The following is a 7,287-nucleotide window of genomic DNA, read 5'->3' on the forward strand; positions in this document are numbered from 1 at the left end:
CCAACCCTTTATTTGTTGAATAAATGTATTATGTAACGATATATAGGGATTAGTGGCAAATAGTCCGATTTAATTAACCATATGTATCTAATCAAATAGGTGTTGAACCCAGCTTGGAATCTTAAACGGAAATTTGTTGCTCCTGGCAAGAAAAAAATAATAGCAAGTTTGGCAATGTTTGATATTATTATTTGAATTGAATAAATTACATGATGTGTACCAACTTTACATCTATATGTTATGTTCACACTAAAAAAAAAAAAAGTGGTGTCTGTATTTTCTCATTCTAAAATATTTATTTTATACTAAAAACAATAGAATAAAAAAGTCGACATGACATTTATTTATATTTAAAAAAAATTGAAAAGTGCTAGTAATGAAGTATACACTGAAGTGTTTGAACTTTGGACTTTGAATTGCAGTCTCATGTTAGTTGTTCAGCATTCCATGTCGCTGCGGACAATGAAAACGAGATGTGACCGTATTTAATAATTAATTTTGATCTCATGCAGGTACCACAATTTTGTCGTGGCATGCTCGATGTCCCATAGCTATCTTCATGTTAAAACGGATAAAAACAACATTAAGTTTTTTTTTAAAATAAAAACAAAAACAAAAACAAAAATAGAGAAACTAACGGTCTCTGACCTGAACCTTAGAATTAAGAGGGACAGGTGCAATATTTTCTTACACTGAACAGTTCCCATCAACTGAGTCAAGAGGGCGAGTAAGGGGAAGGCGTTGCCAATAAACAAACGCAGTGCATGATTATTATTCACTAATTAATTGATTAATTAAGTCGTAATCGGGTGTCACTTGCGTTGTAAATTAGCGTGTAGGAAAAAGCGTAAGGGACATAGCGTAGCAACCAATCCCGGGGGATGAAATTATAAAATATATACATACATACGGTTAGTTGCCTTGGTTATGATTTCCGCGTCATTAACAAAATCGCAGTATTCGCAGAAGAGACCCCTCATCCAAGGATCTGGACTTTGTAACCACATACACTCAATACCCTTATTATTCATTGTTATTATGATTTTTGGCCTTTACTCAATACACTTCATTATTAGCACTCGCTATTATGTTCTTCACCAACAAATCCTCTAGGTCCCAATCCTTCATCATTTAATACCCTTTCCACATCGTTTCCATTATATGCGTGATCAACAATCCCCCCCCCCTCCCAACCTTAATTTTTTTATCATTAAAAAACCCTTATTATACAATATTTACCCATTTAACTATATTGCCACGTACTAGCTAGTTGAGCCGAGGTCTAAATGTCAAATTTTGGCAATATAATGAATTTTTGTTCCTTAAAAAAGGGGTTTTCGGTTTTCGGTAGGTGTTTTTTCAAATTTGGATTATGCATTCAATAAGTTTCTTAATTGCAACCGTTAGATTTAATTAATACTTAAAAATTATTGAGATATATTTTTCTTCAAAAATTTCTAAACAACCCTCACAATTAGAACACTTCTTACATATATTATCCCTCCTAAAAATTTAAAATTTGGTTATACAAGCCATTTGATAAAATCAAATAGTTGTTGTCATACTACATGCATAAGATATTCATTGAATGAGTAGATTCATACCATTTACTAGCTTCAAATCCTTTGTTCCCTAATAGTCTAATATAAAATGTCATGAGGCCCATTTATGAGTTAATAGCAATGTTTTGGGACTTAAATGGTTAGACTAGTCAAACCATCACACAATTAAAAAAAAGTGATTTGGTTCAAGCATTTAACTCATTTTGATAGTTTCGTTATGTCAACTCGCTGTGATCCAAACAAGTTTTGAAAACTCAGTAAAAACCCAAAATTCAAAATAGTTAAATTGTTTTGAACTATTTTTTTCCTTTTACCTTTTTTTTAAGCAAACCTTTTACCCTTATTTAGTAATACAATTTTTTATTCAATTTAAAAATATTAATGTCAACTTACTGCTAGATTATCATAGTAAAATATTGAGCAAATGATTTGTATATCGGCATTATATGAATGAAACTGTAGAAAAAATTAAAAACTCATTTACCTTAAAAAAACAAACAAGGTAAATAATATATGTATATTTGTATGTATGTATGAAAAAATGAGAAAATTAAAATTTAATATGTTATAATTGGACAAACTCTAAACATGGAATGATATTGTCAATATTTTTAATGTTTTATTTACATATACGTGTGTGTGTGTGTAAATATTATTTTTTCTAAATTATCAAGTTATTGATTTAACTACTAGTCTAATTAGTTAAATAATGAAAACTGTGGTCCTGGTTTGATTTTTAAAAGGGAGAATTGCATTCAAAGCCCCTAGAACCAAGAAATTTGCAAACAAGGTCCAAAGGAATATAAAATTATTCTAAGAGTTTAAAGACCTTATTTGCAATTATATTTTTTAGTAGGATTATCCATTTGCCCCTCCTATAATTAGTTTATGTTTGTGTGAATCTCTTCTTTCTCACTCTTCTCTCTCTTCCTGTTTTGTGTTGATCACAAAGGGGGCCTATGGTGGCAGAAGCAAGGACATGTGTGTTCATGTCCCCATCCTTCTTCCTTACTCTTTCTTCTCTTGCCCCAGACCTTGTATTCAATCACAAGAGAAAGGATTATTCAGCCTAGAATTTGTGAAGATGATGAAGTAGGAGTGTCTTGGCAGGACTTTGCTTTAGTACTCAGGGATATATGGTTGCAAGCACTGAAGTGGTAAGTGATTTAAACTTACTTCCCCATCTCTCTCTCTCTTTCATTTTGAAGATTGCACATGTGTGTAGAGAGAGGGTTATATTAAAATTGTGTGAGTTTTTAAGGTTTCTTAGGTGAAGAATGGTGAATATGCTATTTGCATTTTACATAAGGTAAAAGTTGAACTCTTTGGATTTGAAATTACCTATGAGCCCAAATGGATTTTGTGATGTGAGAAAACCATAATGTAGTGTTGTAGAAATATGAATGTTATCTTGTTAATGTAAGTGTCCAACTGTATTAAATATATATAATGGTGAAATTGTCCTCAAGACTTTAAGTGTGATTTGGTTGCTAATATAATCTAACTTGGTTGCTGAAATAATCTGACTTGTTTCCTAAACTAGGTTAGTAATAGATGTTTTAGAGTGGATTATTTGTTATGAAATTATGATAATTTACTTGTTCATATTGAGTGTTCATATATATATTAGGAAATTCATGACCTAACCATTGTTATGAAAATGTCCTATCAAAAACACTAGATTATGTATTGTAAAAACATTAATATTGTATTGTTTATATTGTGAAAAATAAAAATTGGGTTTCTATGTGGACATTTTCTCATGTTAATTTATTTGTTGCAGGTTCACACAAGAGATGGATTATTTTGATCATTGTTTCCCTAGTTTGAACTCTGTGAACATGAACTTGTCAATTTTGAACATATTCTTGTGAGTATATAAATTTTTACTTGTAAATATTCAAACTTGGACTTGTCACTATGTGAACCTTTTGTTATTAATACAAGAACTTGCAATTGACAAAATGTGAGTAATTACCTTACATGATTTAATAATTGTCTACATTAATTGCATTGATAACTTGTGGAGGTATATAAAGTGGTTAAGGAGAAACAGCCATAAAAGACATATCTTTGTACGGGATGACATGAGTTTAAGAAAGAATTCTTAAAGAATAATAAAGGATTGGATGAGAGTGAAATTATACTCTATTTCTTTGGATTTATAGGGAGTTAGAAACAAAAACGAAGAATTAATTTTTATTATTGGAATCTAAAGTCGTGCAGATGTGAACATATAGTTTTAAAAATTGAATTTGCTATCACTGAACCTTAGTTATGAATATATAAAGTTGTAAGAAGTTTAATTTGCGAATAGCTAAATATAAACCTATGAATATTAGAATTTTTACTTATAAATTTATGAACTTTGATAATTTATGCATGACTTTGATGATTGTAGTATTCATGTCATTACATGCCTTAAAAGCTAGAACAATACTTTGAATGTTGACCATTCTCTATTTACCATCCTTAAATACATGACCTAAGAACTAGTAAGTACTAGATGTGACATTTTATCTTGAATAGTGAAGCATCCCAATAAGAACCAGAGGAAAACAAAAATGATAAGATAAAGCATCAGAATGTAATTAGTATTACTTTAGCCAGGATTGTGTCTTTGCTATCTTAAATTTATTTTTTTGTATATGGAATTGATTTTTTTTTTACAAATGGATATATGGCAAATATTATGGTATTTGTTTGGAGAACACTTAGCATAGTGTAAATAGAATTATTTGCAATGAAATGTACAAGTTTTCCTACTTTATGCATAACATAAAGTCTGTATATAATATGACAGGGTTCGCTTATTAAAAACATAATATCTATTTATTTTACATGGTCCTTATAGTTAAGTTGAATATTTGTATAAGTTTTACAAGTTTATGAGCAATAGAAAATTTATATATAATATGATAAGGTCCATTTATTAATTAACAACACAATGTCTATTTATATGGCACACCTAAACATATACACAATTGCAATAGTTGTATGACATAAACTCCACAAATAACAATATCTTTTCATTGAAATGAGAAGAACAATTACATCTAGTCTATATAATTTCATGTTAGTATTAGCTTTTATACTAAAATAAGCATTGACGTAAAATTTTACATCACATGTCATGTATAATATATACAAAAAGAGAGTAGCTATATCCAAAACATATAAGGGTTACTTGTCTATATCCATTCATCTCTAGAATAGGGGCAGAAAGGCATTGGACGGCTAAATTATCTTCTTCAGTGGTTGCATGCTTTCTCTAGAGTAAGGTAAGCTAAAATCTTCCAAATCGATATCTCCGTACTGTGAAGATAGAAAAATTCCATATGAAAATGCCAGTAAATAATCTATCTTGCATTATTAAATTATTGCCACATAATTAATGCTCTATATTATATATCTTAACATTAAATATAAACAAGTTAATGTTCATATTTTCATATCACACAATCCAGTGTTTTTGGATATGACATTTTTATGATATTGGATAATTCATGAATTTCTCAATTCACAAAAATGTGCACACTTACTCTTACGGATCATTTATAGGTGCAGTCTGTCTACTAATATATACATGACTAGTTTTGTCATTGAACTTAAGCAATTGTTGTACTCCAACATCATCTATAAAATCTATCGATGTGCTTGAATCAATGTCAATTGCAATCTTCATGTCACTTTCATTATCTCCATGGGAAACTTCTAATGATATAAATAATCTAAGCCCTACATACATCATTCCTTCTATTATAGTCATTGCAATTACATATTCACCCTCATACTTCATACAACTCTCAACAATCCTTACAAAATAACCCCCACAATGGAAGAAAAAAACAATTTATTTGCAAAACTACTTGCCATTTATTGTATTAACCTAAAATGAACAAATTAATCTAAGAAAATATTCACATATAGAAACTCAACTATTATTTTATATAACGAAACATTCAATATAAAATAAGTTAACATTCCTATTTTCACAACACAAAAACCAATGTTTTCATAAGGCATTTTCATCATATTGAACAAGTCTTAGATCCCTCCATTCTCATACAAAAATCCAATATGAATAAGCCAACAATCATGATGTTGTAACACATATTCAAATTCAACACTTCCATTTTCACCTTATAGTTTAGCAATTAAGTCAGATTATATCAACAATCAAATTATATTAGAATCTCTGATTTGAACACCATGTGCATTTTGTACAATAAACAATCCATCGCACATGTACCATTCTACTCTATATAAGACCCCTATTAAATGCAACTACTTTGCATTATATAAGAATCAAAAGGCTAAATCCTTGTCAACATTTAGCAAGAAATTGACATGCAAAAAAACCATCCCATTTAAATTGGTCATTTCAACTTACCTCACCAAGCATGTGCAGACCATAGAGTTTAGATTACCTTGCCAAGCTCCTTCATCTAACTCCAGCTTTTTCGTATTTTGGCAGCAAAATGAATGACCACAGCATTAGTCACGTCAGACCATAATACATAGAAAATTTTGCATGCAAACACTAGTTAGAATGGACACATTTTGACTTTTATCCACCTCGCAAGTTAGTCTCATTAGAATCAAAGCTGAAATAACTTCAATCCATGGAGCTGGCCATAATTTTCCTTCTCTGCACATCTCCGTCTTTGTCAATTCTAGCTTATTCTCTTTCTCCATCATTAAGGGTATAGGCATATTTTCTCGCTAAAACGTAACAGCATCAAAAGTTCTTGGGTTTGCAAAATAAATTCAAAATGTATTGAGTCTTATTGTAAATTTCTCTAGTTTGGGGGCACTAGGTGCGATTTTCTCTTTTCAAGGCATCGGTTAGTGGAATGGCATGCCACCTACTCTTCCGTCTTCCTCGTCTTGTTGTCTTTTTTCTGCATCTAATGTGTTTTTTCACCCAATAAATAATAAAATAGGAACACAAATAAAAAATGTTAGCAGACTGATAATTTTCCATGACATCTTCGTAGTTAGCTTCGTAGTTGACCGAGGAACAAATTGAATTCCAGTCCTAAATAGTTCATATATTGAAAACTAATCAACCACACAAGATCATATACGTTTTATTTATTGACTTTTATGATCCTTACAGAAAAACCAAGAATAGAATATTAATATTACATTATATAAAATTTCATCATTTTTATTGTTAATAAATATCCTCCTATTAAAACCAATATTATTTAAAGCACAGTTTGAACACTAAATGTGCATACCGTTCTGAGCGAGTTTGAACCAAGAATAAAAATTTATTTAACATTTTTATTGAAGTTACACATACATAAACTTATCTATTTTCTAAAATGTACTCAATTTAAAAAAATCGGTGATTTCAATAAAAAATAAAATTAATTGCATAATGTATTAATAGAACAGAAATACGTGTATATTCAACGAAATTTATTTAAAAAACATACAATCTAATCTTTTCAAAAAATCAGGAATATAATTAAAAACCCCGGTCTTTCCCTTCGCCTGCTGAATAGAGATTGTAGTTTTTGCTTCTTCATTTTTTTTAATAAAAATTTGATTGGACACATCGACAACCCAACCGGTATTCAATTGGTGCGTTCTCCCTCTCTCTCCCACTTTCCCTCACACACTGAACTCGCATTCCTTCCCAGTTATATTTATAAATAATTTTTATTAACCTGATGAATATTAATATAATAAAAAATAATAAAATTTTAAGCAT

This window comes from Prosopis cineraria, unplaced genomic scaffold (genome assembly GCF_029017545.1).
Source record: "Prosopis cineraria cultivar Desert tree isolate PC_DT_omini unplaced genomic scaffold, ASM2901754v1 PC1, whole genome shotgun sequence".
Taxonomy (NCBI): Eukaryota; Viridiplantae; Streptophyta; class Magnoliopsida; order Fabales; family Fabaceae; genus Prosopis; species Prosopis cineraria.